The sequence below is a fragment of the Leptonychotes weddellii genome, chromosome 9 (assembly GCF_054177405.1).
Source record: "Leptonychotes weddellii isolate Sample4059 chromosome 9, ASM5417740v2, whole genome shotgun sequence".
NCBI lineage: Eukaryota > Metazoa > Chordata > Mammalia > Carnivora > Phocidae > Leptonychotes > Leptonychotes weddellii.
The window spans coordinates 72,550,850-72,564,528 of NC_138377.1; the positions used below are offsets into that span (position 1 = coordinate 72,550,850).

General features: G+C 40.2%; 1 long non-coding RNA gene across 3 annotated transcripts in view; it reads right to left on the reverse strand.

Moving 5' to 3' along the window:
- LOC145723486 (uncharacterized) overlaps positions 1-13,679 on the reverse strand; it is a 330,232-nt gene that overhangs the window by 237,628 nt on the left and 78,925 nt on the right. For all 3 annotated transcript variants that reach the window (XR_014148578.1, XR_014148581.1, XR_014148579.1), the window contains exons 4-5: positions 5,477-5,596; positions 1,566-1,745 (exon numbers count right to left, since the gene is read on the reverse strand). This is a non-coding gene — a long non-coding RNA (uncharacterized LOC145723486). The remainder of the gene's footprint in view (positions 1-1,565; positions 1,746-5,476; positions 5,597-13,679) is intronic.

Consider the following 13,679-nt stretch of genomic DNA (forward strand, 5'->3'; position numbering starts at 1 on the left):
TGGGTGGCTCAGTTGGTTAAGTGTCTGCCTTCATGATCTCAGAGTCCATTGGGCTCTCCTTTCAGCAGCGAGTCTGCTTCTCCCTCTCCCTCTGTGCTCTCTCTCACTTTTGCTCTCTTAAAAAAATAAAATATTTAGGGCGCCTGGGTGGCTCAGTTGGTTAAGCAACTGCCTTTGGCTCAGGTCATGATCCCGGAGTCCTGGGATCGAGTCCCACATCGGGCTCCCCGCTTAGCGGGGAGCCTGCTTCTCCCTCTGACCCTCTCCCCTCTCATGCTGTTTCTCTGTCTCTCTCTCTTTCTCTCAAATAAATAAATAATCTTTAAAAAAAATAAATAAATAAAAAATAAATTAAAAAATAAAATATTTAAAAAATAAAAATTTAAAAAAATAAAAACAAAAACAGAGGAGAGTGTGAGCAGAGTGGTGCAGCAGAAGTGTGCTAGGCCCGTAACCCCACAGGTGGATAGACAGAAAAGAGAAGAGGGCTCCATCAAGCACAAAGTTTCAGGCTTTCCACAATCATCTGTGGTCTTGTTCCATTTGCCAGCACCTTGCTAAGCACCAGAGGACTCAGTGCTGAAAACATTCCTCCAGGTCCTTGAAAATTATACTCACTCCTCCACTCAGCTTCTCATTAAAAGGAAAAGACTCAAAAGTTGGTTTGTGCAAGTTTGGGATCCAAAAGTGGCAAATATTTGCTGGGCTTTTTTCAAGCAACTTTCTATCCATGGCCAAAAGGAAGCTTCATCTGTCTTTGAGTTAGAGAAACGAACCACAGAGCTTGAAATGATCACAATCATGTCATCTCGAAAAGCAAGAATAGGAAATCTAAGTTCTCAAAAAGATCTTACAAAAAAGGTAGTGACAGATTTACCATTTTCCTTTTTCCCTTTGAAAAGAAGTCAATGGCCCTCGGTGTTTAAATGAGAACAAAGACTCCAGGAGAGAAAGGTGAAGGTAAATATTTGTACAAATGTGTCACTGCATTTTACACAATGGGCCAGCAGTCTTTGAAATCTGACATGTTTCATATCTACAGGTTTGGGGGTTTTTTTCTTATTTGCTCTCATGAGGCAAGTCTCTTAGGCTGTCAGCCACCAAAGTGGCTACTGAATAAAGGACACTGAGGGGCATTTTGCCAACATGACCTCAGAAGTATTGACACTGCAATGAAATCATGAAATGATTAAATTTCTGCACTGCTATAATTTCTGCCAACTAATATGACAATGTGTCCTTCAAGGATGTGGTAAATGTTGGTTTAAGATAAAAAAAGTAAAGACAAATATTAGCGTGCTACAAAAAGGTATAGCAAACCCCTCTTATCCCAGGGGTATACATTCCAAGACCCCCAGTGGATGCCTGAAACCACAGACAGTACTGAATCCTATAATATACTATGTTTCACCTAGGCATATATACCCATGATAAAGTGAAATTTATAAATCAGGCACACTAAGAGATTAGCAACAATAATAATAAAACAGAACAATTATAACAATATACTATAATAAAAGTTACATGAATGTCCTCTCTGCCTCAAAATACCTTATTTTACTTACCCTTTTTCTTCTTGTGACGATGTGAGATGACAAAATGCCGTGATGAGAGTAGGTGAGGTGAATGACATAGGCGCTGTGACACAGCCTCGGGCAACTATTACCTGCCCACGACTCGATGATTCGTCAGAAGGAGGATCATCTGCTTCGGGGACTGCAGTTGGCCGCAGGTTACTGAAACTGCTAAAGCGAAACCACAGATCGCAAAAGCCAGGATAAGGCAGGACTATAGTATTTTTCACCGAGCTTTGTTTCTTAACACGAGCCACCTGGAGCCCATCACTAGAGTCCGATTTCACTGGTCTCAAGCGCAGCCTGGGCACCACGTGTTTTAAAAACTCCTCCGGTGAGTCTAATGAGCAGCTACGACTGAGAAACTCTGCATTCGAGAATTTCCAGAATATTTTGTATTCTATTTGGAGCAACCATTAAAATTGGTCTGAGGAGTTCATGCTAGCTGGGCCTCCCAAGATATAGGGAAGGAGGGATAGAAAGATAGTAGAAAAAAGAAATGTCACCGGGCCCCAACCTGAAATCTGGTGGAGACAAAACACACAAATAAAAGGTGAAGCTTGATGAGTACAGTTCTCAAGCCCCGAAAAAAATGTTACAGGCAACCTAGCAGAAGTTTAGTGAAAAGCAATAAGGTCTTTAGACAACTCAGCTTCCGCTCAATGAACGGGAGGAAGTATATGGGCCCAGGTGCTCTCCTCAGATGCCCTAGGGCGGGGATTTGCCACACAGGCCTAGATGCCCATGGCAGCTGCCCTGTTTGCCAGAGCCCGGAGGAAGGTGAGCAGGGTGATGTAAGGAAGAGGCCTCCCAGGAAACAGCCCCAGCTTCCTGATGCCTTCTTGGTTCTATCTCCTCAGGGCCAGAAACTTCAGGTTTCCCACAAACTCCTTTCTTCATACAAGTTGGGAAGGCTGTGCTCCAACCACCTGGCAATGGGTTGAAAACTGATTACCCCTTAGTGTTCTCTACCTTTCCTCACTTATTGAGGGAAAGGGCTCTGCTCCTAGTTAAGGGAATCTGAGGTCCTGCAAAAGGTGTCAGACGGTTAGAGGCAGTGGTGAAGGGAAGAACTTTTCTATGTTCCTCATATCACACAGAAATGAGGGAGAAAGGGGACAGAACACTTACTATTCAACATGAATGAGTTAGGAGGATGTCAGTGATCACTACCTGAAGTATCAAGGGAAAATGTTGATATTGATAGCCTTCTAGGATCTATAATCAATCTCACGAAAAGGAAAATCTAAAGGGTTTCTGGGCTAGAAAAGGTGTTAATAAATACGTATTTGTTCTGTGAGTAATTATATATTTTGCTGTGAATACTTTATCACCAGTATTTAATTCCCATAACACCGTAATTATGTATATCATTAAACACATTTCACCTTTGAGTCATTTGGTTAAAAATAACTCTATACAGGGGCATTTAATTGCTACAGCCCCTTGAACCAGCACCCTGATGGTTTGGCTACAGGCTTACAAATCACAGGGACTATTGTCCCTGGTAGCTTCCTCCTGCTAGGGCCTTTGTCTTCTGCCTCTCCTTTTCTTTGTCAAAATATATGTCAGGGCAATACTTCTGACTATGATAAAATAAAGAAGTCATCAAAAATCTCCCCAGGGAACAACAATAACATGGGATAAAAATTGTCACAAACAGCCATTTCAGGGCTTTGGAAACTAAGCAAAGGCAAACAACTGAGAGGTATTTACTTATAAAAAACTGACAAATTTTGGGTACAAAGAATGGAATTCTGTGGCCTTCTTGCCTGGGGCTGCTCCCACCATCCCTCCAGCTCTGGCAGCTTCTTTGTTCTACCAGAGCAGGGCAGGGCTGGCTGGAAAACCAGCAGCTTTCCTAGAGAGGTTCACTTGTGCCCAGTGGGACTGTCCGTAAAAGTAGCAAGACGGGTGGGAAATAAGTAGAGAACCCCTCGGTTCTTTTAGCCTGAGGATGCAGCCACAGTTGGGGTGAGTAGCAGACTAACCAGACGTTTAAAGGGGGAGATCCTAGGAATGAGAGCATGATAGAGGGCCTGGATAAGACCCCCAGCTGGGTGGGATGCTGCACACACACACACACAGGAGACCCAAGAGGGCCCATACAAAGTAAAACACAGGGCAGACTTAAAAACTGCCTGACTTTGAACATGCTCCCGGGGGACACACAGATCCATCAGCAGAGGGTGGATGCTCTGATGGCTCAAAGTGTTTGAGCACAACCTCTGACTAAACATTGGTTCACCACTCTGCAACACCTAGGAAGCCAGACTAATAAAATGAAAAGAAGAATAAAAATGAAAAGAAGAGAAAAACTGACATCATGGAGGAGACAGATTCTGCTGATTACCTCCAGGCAAGTTACTAAAACCACAAAGCAGCAAAAACAAAAATAAACAAACAACAACAACTTTCGGCAGGGCGGTGGGGGGGAACTATCAGAACCTAGAGTTTTACTATATTTTCTAAAATTACTAGTTTTCAACAAAATAGTATGAGATAGGCAAAAAAATAAGATGGTATGACCTATATTCAGGAAATATGTCAGTTAATAGAAATGGTCTCTGAGTGGGCCCTGATGTGGGATTTAGCACATGAAGAAATTATCCAAAATAAAGCAAAAGAAAAAATGAGACGAAACTAAACAGAGCACTACTGACCTATAGAACAGTATCAAACAGTCAAACATATACATAAGGAGAGTCTCCAAAGAAGATTAGAGCAAGAAAAAAAATATTTGAAGGAAAAATGGCCATACATTATAGGCATATAGTAACAAATTCTGAAAAACAAAGAGAAAGGGAATATCCTTAGAACAGTATATTGAGGTACAACAAGAAAAATGATGACTGACTTTTCAAAGAAAACAATGCAATTCTGCTTCAAAAAAGGGGGGCCTATCAACCTAGAATTACATATATCCAGTAATACTATCCTTCCAAAAAAAATTGCATATAAATTAAAGCTGAGAGAATCCACTGCCAGGAAAGCTATACTTGGGAGAAATGCTAAACCAAGTTCTTCAGAACCAAGTGGAATGATACCAGTTTGAAAATGGTGATTTGGTTCTACAGAAAGGTTTGGAAAGTGCCTGAAATGGTAAATGAATGGGTAAACATATAATACTGGGGGTTTTTTCCTAATTTATTTGAAAGACATCTGTTTAAAGTAAAATTAAAAACACTGTCTTGGGGCACCCAGGTGGCTCAGTCAGTTAAGCATCTGCCCTTGGCTCAGGTCATGATCCCAGGGTCCTGGGATGGAGCCCCAGGTTGGGCTCCCTGCTCAGTGGGGAGTTTGCTTCTCCCTCTCCCTCTGCCCCCGCTCATGTTCTCTCTCCCTCTCAAATAAAGAAATAAAATCTTTTTAAAAAAACTAAATAAATAAAAAATAAAAATAAAAACATTGTCTTTTGGGATCTGTAACATGTTGTAGCAAATTAGATGACAGCAATTGAAAAAAGGACAGGGAAGGCAAATGGAATTATATTGGTATAACCATCTTACATTATACATAGAGAGGTATTATATTAATTCAAGATCTACTATAGTCAGTTAGGTATGTACATTGTAGTCCCTAGAGCAACTACTGCAGAATAAAGCAAAAAAGATGAAGATAAAAGACCAAGAGAAGACACAAAACATAAATATACATATATCTGACAAAGTATATGATTTCAGGCTACATACAAAATTCCTACAATTGAGTAATTTAAAAAGAAATACAAGTAATCCAATAAACATGGGCAAAGACTTGAACAGACATTTCACAAAAAAGGTATAAAAATGCTCAACATCATTAGTCATCAAGGAAATGCCAAGTAAAACCACAATGAGATATGCTACACAACCACTAGAATGGTTAAAATTAGAAAGCCTAAAATGCCAAATATTACTTACAGTCCTGAATTCTTCTCCCTGGTGTTCACCCAAAAAACTTGCAAAGACTTGAGCACTCCACCTTCCAGGACACCTGTTTATTTTATGTCTAAGAACTGTGGCCCCAGAAGCTTTAGCTATCTAAAAAAAAAAAAAAAACAAAATATTACTAAGGCAGCCTAGAATTTACAATGGTCATTAAGAGGAGCATTCCAATTAGACAAAAGCATTCATCTAAGAAGTACACTTGGTTTCACTTATTTGTGGAACATAAGGAATAGCATGGAGGACATTAGGAGAAGGAAGGGAACAATGAAGGGGGGGGCTTTCAGAGGGAGAGATGAACCATGAGAGATTATGAACTCTGAGAAACAAACTGAGGGTTTTAGAGGGGCGGGGGTGGGGGAATGTGTTAGCCCGGTGATGGGTATTAAGGAGGGCACACACTGCATGGAGCACTGGGTGTTATACAAAAACAATGAAGCGTGGATCACCACATCAAAAACTAATGATGTATTTATGGTGACTAACATAACATAATAAAATAAAATTAAAAAAAAAAAAGTACGCTTGAAAGTAAGGGTCCTCAAATCAAACAAAAAGAATGGGATACCTATGTCAATTGGAAAGGAAGACTCCAAAAGGTTTCAAGATTCCAAAATAGCTTCATTGGAAGATTCATTGCAAAAGGCTAATGAAAAATTAAAGACACAAGGGGTACCCAAAACAAACAACTCTGTAAGACTGACCATGACTCCTACTATTGCCCCCTATCCTCACTTACTTGAGTATTCATTCTACTAACCCTCTGTCTGAATTGTCTTTCCACTCTAAAAGACCACAAGACTGTAAACAAAAATCCACCAAACTAGTGGCTTTACAACTGCAACAGCTCCAAGCCCAGAAACCTAAAAGACCTGGGCCTCCCTCCTTGCACCCTCCCAGGTGTTAATCATCAAAACACTTGCTTAGTATAATGTGCTCAAGAAGACCCATTTTTTTAAATCAAACTTCTTGGTCAAGAAGAATGGTCAAGAAGAGGATCAAAAGTGGGGACTGCTGAAATAACTTCCTAGACCCAAGATGGAGCTGCTCCTGCCTGAAGTGCCACATTAGCAGACCAACACTTAGATAACTGTCCTGTCCCTGTAAATGTTCTGCTTGACCAGAAATGCAGTGTATCCAGATAGTCAATCTCCAAACATCAAGCCAACTCTGAGCCTTCTCTCCTCAAACAAAGTTGCCTACATGGCCCCAGCCAATAAAACATTTTCTATTTGTCTCTTCCTTGTTCTTTTTCTTTATCCCATAAAACCTTCCTGCTTTTCCACCCCATTTTGCTGTTCTCCAAAAGGAGACTGTCCACTTCATGAAGTGTCAAAGTATGTTGGTATCACTTGCATTGTCTTCTCTAATCATTTTTTAACAACATATAAAGTGCTCAGCATAGCTACTGAAGGATGATAATTTTTCAGTAAATGCTATTTTTATAGTGTCCTTTTCTAATTCACAGAAACAACCAAAAAAGTAATTTAGGGATAACATTTTATCAACGTTCAGTTTTTATCCCAAAGGATTTTCTTAAATGATTGTGCTTTTGATACCACATACGTACAGTCATCATAGGTTTAGCTGAGAAAATGACTCGTGGACTATATAACAATAGTAAACATCCTTTTATATTTTATAATTATTATTTTATAGCTATTGATGAGGGAGCACCTTCTGACTTCTTAAGAAATCTGTTGATCAAAATGTCCCCCATGAAGGAACTGGTAACGACCAGAGGGAAGTGACACACACAGCTGTTGTACCTGATGGATGAGTTTGCATCTCACCTACATGGGTTGATGGGACATGAAGGTAGTTGTAGTCTCTTTCCTGGCAAGGGAAGTTCTAAGAATCCTTTATTAAAAAATAAAAAGGTTTTGTTTTATTCCCTGGAATATGAGAGAATAACTGTGGTGGATATCCAGGGACATCTTACTCCAGCAAGTCCTGACATATTTCAACTGTTTCAAAAAAATCTGTGGTAGGTTGGGTTCCCCAGGGAATAGACTCTGAGCCTGTGAAATTGCGTGCAAGAGCTGTCTTTGGGGACTGCTTTTAGGAGTAGACAAAGACAGAGGGTATGATTCACACACAGCAGAAACCTGCGCTAATCCTACGGGGAGCTCTGGGGCAGGATGACCCTCCAGTCTTCCTGCCTTGGAGCACCTGGACCAGCCATTGGATGTGGGCTGGTCTCTGGGGAGGGTGTATGGTGGCCAGGGGCAACTCCTGGAAAAGAATCAACACTTCCAGCCTATGGAGTAATGAGTACCTCAGTACTGAAGTGGGATCCAAGTGGAGCACCACTCCCTCCACTCCACAGCCTCAGAGATCATGAATCTACCTATCCCTGAGACTGACCAATGACTACACGGCCACAGCTGATGACTTATGTAAATACCAAATTCAACTGAAGCATCTTTTGTTGCTGTTCTTGTTGCTGTTACTTTTGGCTTATCTTTGACTCTCTGGGAGATTGGAACTTCCACTCCTGAAACTAAACTAAGTCTATCTTTCTACCTAGATCCTTGGTACTATTTAGAATGGACCAAAGGGCAATCCCACATCTGAGGAAGAAATGATTTCCATATCCATAGAGGTCCACACACTGCTACTTTTGGCCTGATATGGCCTGGTTTAGAAGAAGACTTCCTAAAGTGGAGAAACTATGATCTCAGAGTTTGGATTTTAAATTAAAGCTCTGTTTGTTGATACAGCTGAGAGTGATTTGTGTGTATGCATGTAGGGAGGGGGGAGCTGAATTTACTGCCACCATGGGCAAAATACACTGGTTTCTGCTCCTGAACTGAAATTTAACAAATACATCTTTACATATTACTGAAGCCACACACTGATGTGTGGCCTGTGGAACGAATCCTGTGAAGGTGGTTAACTAGATTCTGAGGCAGAGAGAAATGAGAACAGCCTGTCCATCTCTGGTATGTAAGGGTGGTGCCCAAGCAGGCGGGCAGATGGTTGTTCTGTCCCAGAAAACAGCTGCTTTGGAATTTCTGTGGTTAGATATTTGGGGGAGAGCTGATAAAGTGGAGAAGACATAAAGGATAAAGTGAAGGGAAAAAGAAAGAAGAGGAAGATTATTGGGAGAGAGAAAGAATAAAGGAAAGAATATTTTCCCTTCTTTGGTCGATAACTAGATAAATTTTAACTCAAATAAAGAAAGTGGTGGGTAGCACAGAATGATTACACCCCCATCACCACACTGTCTGTCTCATTTGCAAGTTGAGTTTGATGATGTGATGATGATAATGATGATGTTGATGTGATGGTGATGGAAGTGGAAGAAGATGAAGAGAAGGAAGAACAAGAAGTAAAAGAGGAGAAGGAGGAGAAGATTCAAAACCAAAACCACAGCTGAAACAGGAAACAAAGGATGTTTGCCCCATGAGTCCATGAGCTTGCCTCATGGTCTTGCCTATTGGAAAAGTTCTTTTGAAAATTTGCAAATCTCTGCTCAAAAGCTTTGAAGAAATGAAGACTCAAGTTAAAGCATGGTTTGGTAGAAAAGGGATGGCGCCTGCAGTAAGAATATCTGTTTCAAGTCCCATCTTGGCCATTTCTTAGCTGCTTAGTTTTGGATCCATGATTAATTAATCTCCCCATGCCTTATCCATGAAATGGAGCACAGAGACTTGTTATAAAAATCAATAAATAAATATAAATAACAATGTTTTGTACTCTATGGTGCTACACAAATTTAATACCAGATGTTTTTAGAGAGAATGCATTTTTGTGGTTAATTCTCTGAATCAATAAGAATACAGACACTTTTTTCTTTTTATTCACTTTGTTGCATACTACTTGAAGAAGCATTTTAAAACTCTTTCATCTCTTACTCAATGAGATAATTCTTCCTCTCTTAGGCACTAAGCAGTAGACATCCGTTCAAGCAAACTGAAAGATGGCTGGTAGCCTTTAAATTTTATATCAAGCAGACATTTACTGAATTCAAGTTTTTCTTACATCTTATGTCAATAAAACTAAATCTTTATCAAAAAAGTATTTAAAAAATATAACCATCTTAATGTTCCTGACGATGATTCTATGGCAATGTAAGATACCATTGCCATCAACCTAAACTGCTTTTGAATCACCCGAGATTCATTAGGGACAGCTTTGTCATTGTGACAAACATATTTGGATTATTTCAAGTCTTTCAGAACTCGTCATCAGTAGATATGGGATCTTCAGTTAATGCAAAGATCCTATCCCTTACTACATGAGATAGCTAGGATTTTCCTGTATCCACTGTCCTCTAGAGAAAAACAGAACCCAAAGAGGTAGACATGTACACATTTTCACTTGCCTTTCAGCTGAACTTTTCCTTTTCAGCTTTCGGGCATTACCTGGGGCAGGTAAGTGTCACTTCTTTGCATTCATGTGTGTGAGCACACATTTTCCATAATCCTCCATCTTCCTTCTTTGCTTCGGCATTCTCAAAGACCCAGGATTCAATACTCACATGTGACATAGTTAAGTGGTTAATCAAAAAACTTCTCAAACTTCTCAATCCTCCTTCTCTTCCCCCTGATTCATTTGCTATTCTTAGAAGGCCTTTAAGAAAGTTATTATGCTCCACAAAGATAACAGCCAGATCATGAATACACCAAAAAAAAAAAAAAAAAAAGAGCAGGGGAGGGGAAGGGAAAAAAAAGCCAAAAGTCTTGCTCTCATGGATCCATGTAAAAGAAGAATGACATCTGGATGCTATAAAGTAGATTTCTCATTTACTGGTAAAATGTGTCCTGGTTTTTCTATTACAGAACCACAAAGTAAGATATGCTGTTAAAACCCACCCATACTCCAGAGCAACTCTGTCTAATTTAGGTCTATGCTTAACCTGCTTGAAGTGAGATATTAACAAGCACAGAAGGTTGTATCCCCAGTGCTGAAAATTCAGAGCAGTGATAAGTCATGGTCATTATTAATCACAAAAGGGTGTTTCTTTCCATATGGAATAAATTCCAGGAAATTTTATTTTTTATTCTCAAGCCTCATGAGTTATACTGTAAATAAAAGAAAAAGAATCTACTAAGATTCCAAGTAATCTGAAAAATCCATTTATGTGGCAGCATAAAGACTGATCAAAGCTTTTTTCCCCTCCAAGGATCTATTCATTTTCAGTCAATGCCCACGTCTTGAGATGTCTGAGGACTCCAAGGTGTCATCCTGAGACAGTGATCTGCGCCTGATTTTGCACTTATGAAGCTGACTTGATGAGCATATTTTGCTGCTAGGTAATGTCTGATGTGAGCACACATGGGAGTTATTCTACTTGTAGTTCATGCCTTCTGGGAATGAGCATTCTGCAGCAGGAAGTCTGTGCATGCTTCTGTGCTGGTGTCTACACAGCCTCAGTTTGACAAGTCCCCCATACTCCAACTCTCAATATACTGAAACGTTCTAAGTTCCCTCAGATACCACCTCCTCTCTAGAGACCTCCCTTACTCCCCACAATTAGAATGAATTGTTCCTCCCTCTCTATACTCTCTGCAACATATTATCTGTCTTTCTGTTTTGCTCCTATCTATCCTTCCTTTTCTTATAATTAGTGAACTCCATACCTATGTTTCCTTTTCTCCAGCAGAAATTCATAAATGCTTCTGAGTGTCCCAGATAAAATAGGACAGACAGAAATAAAACTTGGTTTGAACCAAATTAGGTTGGCTCTGATATCTAAGTTATGTTTTGTTCAAGACTAAAAAATACCAAAACTCTTGTCTAGCACCTCTCTTTTGATTTCACATCCAGAATTTTCCAGGGAAACATTTTTCATGTCTTCGGACCTTACTTGGTTTTCATGCTGTAATGGGGACATTGCAAAGATCAAAAATTCAAAGCCCTGACTTTGAGAGTTGCCCATAGCTCAGGAAATCAAATGGATTCTGTTATATACACTGCAGAAAGCCAAAGACAAAACTCTAACCCAAAGGCCAGCAATTTAGAGATGTTTGCTTTATTCTAGTCTTCTGGCTGTGACATCCTACCCCCTGCATTTCCCATAATGAACTCCTCCTACAAGTATGGAACAGACTGTTGCCCCAAAATCAACTCTTCAAAAATCGAACTCCAAGCCAACTGCAAGAAACTGCACCCAGAAGATAAACACATCACAAACAATACTTGAGTGCTGTGTGGTATCACAAACACCAAAAATGTAGGGCTGTGCGAAACCTAGAGTGGAAAAAGGAGCAAAGACCACCCTGCCACCACCTTCTCCTCATGTCCCCAGGATTCTTACTTTCCCAGAATTTTTCTCAAATAATTTGTTTGCATTCCTAAAAGGGAAAATTACAACAAAATTTTACATGAAATAGGTTCATGACACATGTTATCCTTATCTGTGTGCTCGCTGGCCTTATAATTATCATCCTAAGGGTGAAGGTGAGTCTAGAATATAGTATCAGACCAGAACACAAAATCTGAGATGCGTAAGTACATGCATCCTCCCCAGAGACAAAATATTTTTCTTAACAATTGTTTTAGAAACAAAACAGTCTTTACACAGTTTTAATTCAACTCTTAACCTTCAATGACCCTCTCCTCAAAGTAAAAGTGACCAGATGGCTAATTTGGCAGTGGTGAGGCAATTTTAAGACTACTTCCAGGTAAAAAACCAGGCCTCTATTTCCCAATCCTGTCCACCCCCTCCAATTTTCTAGGATAATGGAAGAAAGAAAAGCAAGGAATGAGTCAATTCTTGAGACCATTCAGGGAAAGCCCTGATATCAAGCACTGTTTAGAATTATTCAAGTACCTTTTACAGGTGGCCCTGGACAAGGACCTGTGGAAAAGTCCCAAGAGACATGGGATCCTTTTTATCTGCCAGCGCAGGCTGTTTTGTGAAGAAAACAAGGCACATAACCAGGTAATGCTGAGTCTGCTGTGTCCAGATGCCTAGAAGAGGGTTCTTTAAGTATCCTGGAATTCTGAGGAGAGTTGTACCACAATAAAAGGTGACTGGGGTGCAGGAGATGCCAACTGTAAGGTTCACAGAGTGATTTGACTCACTTTCCTTCCTATTGTCTCCCGTCCCATTTCCTCCTCCTTCTTCAGCATCTGCCAGGACACTGTTAGAACTGAAAATTCAGTACTGCTTTCTATAGCTTCTCCTGCAGGGAGAAATCCGTTATCCTCTAAACTACGCTCATTTTCTTATCTTTTTCTGAAGTCCCAGAGGATACATAAAGAACATGTTTCACTTTGTTACCAGTCTGGCAGTTTTTTGTTGTTAAAGTGTTCGCAATTATCAGAAGGACAAAGGTCCCTTCCCCTTTAAAAGGCCAGGTGATTAACAGTTGCACCTTTCATTTAGGCATATCAATCAGGAGTGAGGGACTTAGGGTAGAAAATGTATAAAGTGGTGTTCTGAATATCCCTGTTAGAGGGCAATTCAGTGTCAGGGAAGAAGGAAATGAGGGGGCCACAAAAACCTGAGATTTCAGATGGCAAGAGGGATAAATTGAGGGAAGAAGTCTTAAAATTACTTAAGAATGTATTTACAGCTTCGGGGATGCCTGGGTTGCTCAGTGGTTAGGGTTCAGCCTCTTGATTTCAGCTCAGATCATGATCTCAGGGTTGTAAGATTGAGCCCCATGTTGGGGGGGGAGCGTCTGTGCTCAGTGGGAAATCTGCTTGAGATTCTCCCTCCCTCTCCTCTCCCTCTGCCTCTCCCCCCAAAATAAAATAAATCTTTTTTTAAAAATGTATTTACAGCTTCCCCTAAATAGCAAAAGAAATTAATATTTATTTTCTAAATAATAGTTGAAGATAAAAATCATTGTCCCAAAAGTTAGTTCATAAAATAGCCAGGGGGAACCATAGTAGTGTGTGTGTGTAAAAGAAAGAGAGAGAAAAGCAAAGACCAACATAGATCAGTGAAATAATTTATCTCAATGTCTAAGTGTTTTATGCAACCCCCATTCCCAAGCGTCCTTTAAACATTTATCTTACTGGATGAATCCATGATTAATTAGGAGTAAGGTTAACAAGTAGATTATTTATAGTCAACATCATTAATTACAGTGCAGCCACCTTCATTGCCCTCCTAATGACACACAGAAGCACAAAGTTGAGAAAAGGCGAAGAAAGAGAGGAAAAGGGCCAAGGAAGGAGTCCAGGAACACCTGAGTGGTCAGGCTCAGCTCATTCCCCA